Source organism: Salvelinus sp. IW2-2015, unplaced genomic scaffold (genome assembly GCF_002910315.2).
Source record: "Salvelinus sp. IW2-2015 unplaced genomic scaffold, ASM291031v2 Un_scaffold3607, whole genome shotgun sequence".
NCBI lineage: Eukaryota > Metazoa > Chordata > Actinopteri > Salmoniformes > Salmonidae > Salvelinus > Salvelinus sp. IW2-2015.
Genome location: NW_019944885.1, coordinates 22,203 through 24,317, shown reverse-complemented (window position 1 = coordinate 24,317; position 2,115 = coordinate 22,203). Strand labels below are relative to the sequence as shown.

The 2,115-nt window shown below is 43.9% G+C and overlaps 1 pseudogene; it reads left to right on the top strand.

Moving 5' to 3' along the window:
* The window catches only part of LOC112076176 (rho GTPase-activating protein 19-like), a 26,002-nt pseudogene that overhangs the window by 8,116 nt on the left and 15,771 nt on the right, over positions 1 to 2,115 (top strand).

Genomic DNA, 2,115 nt, shown 5'->3' with positions numbered 1-2,115 from the left:
GGTATCGCGATGGTTTTACTCATTGAATTTTTATCTGCAACGTTTGACAATGTTTGGCTACTGAACGTGGCCCTGGGTTGTAATAATGTTGAATAATAATATAAATGTACAGCACTCAGATTCTTGTCCTTTGGCRGTTGTCATCATCACAGATAAGGAAGTGGTGTTCGGGACTCCTCTGACAGAGGGAGGCATCGCCCAGATTTACCAGCTCATCGAATACCTCAGCAAGAGTGAGTTGATCATGTTGRTACAGTTCCCATCTGAGGCATGATCCCTGAATGTAATTCTCTCTTCTCTGTCCTGGCACCCCAATGGTAGAACCCGCTAGGACAGCGGAGTCCCTGCCCAACTTCCYAAAACATCTGAAACCCAATCTCTTCGAGGAGATTCTTAAATAATCCCACAGAACCCCCCCCCAGCCCTGTTTTCTAGCTCTAACTTTGCTGATAGCTACTTTATTGAGGYAAAATGTACTTAATATGCCTGTGATATGTGGTTGTTCCACCTAGTTATCTTAAGCTAAATGCACTAACTGTATGTCGTAACTGATAAGCACTTCTGCTAAATGACTCAAATGTAATGTAAAATCTTATCAGAAAGTAGGCTAAACTTGCTGTACTGCAGTGTTGTAGTACTCAAGTCTGTAGTACCAGCTTTCTACATTAAGCAATGGAGCTTTTAGCACTACCAAGGGAGTCGTGACTCGAATGTAAAAGACTCTGACTCGAACACTAAGGACTCGGTGTAGTGTGTCCACCCCCCCAAAACGACTTTTTATTTTAGATTCTCCCGGACTGTCAAGTTTTTATTTTGATTGTTAGTTCTCAAAGATGATCTTAAAAATGTACAGCTCCATTATCTTTTCTACACTGAACAAAAATATAAATGCAACATGTAAAGTGTTGGTCCCATATTTCTTGAGCTGAAATAAAAGCTCCCAGATATGTTCCGTTTGCACAGAAAGTGTATTTCTCTCATTTTGTGCACACATTTGTTTACATCCCTGTTAGTGAGCATTTATCCTTGAGCATAAGGTTGGAGACTGCCTCCGTCTCCAACCTTATGCTTCAGCATGATAATGCACGGCCCCATGTGGCAAGGATTTGAACACAGTTCCTGGAAACTGAAAATGTCTCAATTCTGCCATTGCACCAGACATGTCACCCATTACGCATGTTTAGGATGCTCTGGATCGACATGTAAGACAGCGTGTTCTGGTTCCCACCAATATACAGCAACTTCACACAGCCATTGAAGAGGAGTGGTACAGAATTCTACAGGCCACAATCGCCAGCAGCATACCACCCTGCATACCACTGCTGGCTTGCTTCTGAGGCTCAGCAGGGTTGGTCCTGGTCAGTCCCTGGATGGGAGACCAGATGCTGCTGGAAGTGGTGTTGGAGAGCCAGTAGGAGGCACTCTTTCCTCTGGTCTAGAAATTATCCCAATGTCCCAGGGCAGTGATTGGACACTGCACTGTGTAGGGTGCTGTCTTTCAGGAGGGACGTTAAACGGGTGTCCTGACTTTCTACGGTCATTAAAGATCCCATGGCACTTATCGTAAGAGTAGGGGTGTTAACCCCGGTGTCCTGGCTAAATTCCCAATCTGGCCCTCAAACCATCACGGTCACCTAATAATCCCCAGTTTACAATTGTCTGATTCATCCCCCTCCTCTCCCCTGTAACTATTCCCCAGGTCGTTGCTGTAAATGAGAACGGAGAGATGGAACTGTTATATGAATCAGATTATCCACAAAATCGCGTTCCTGTGTGGATGTAACGGCACTCAATGTTATTGTTTTTCCTTGATTGACACTATAAAGTAAATTCAAACATCCAATCAGAGAACCATACATGCAAATCTTTACTGCTCACCCCGCCCGTATTTTATAACCGACCAATCAGAGATGGAGTGGGCGGAGTCAGGGTACCAGCGGAGGATTCAAACGAAGATGGCAGCGGATAAGATTCCAATAAAAATACACAAAACAGAAGGTAAAATAACATTTAAACAGTATGTGACAGAATAAACCATGAGCACGCACGTAAATATAGCTGTGGAGTTGTCGTGATACTGGGCATTTGATTGGGCTTGCCTAGTTGTCTGACATG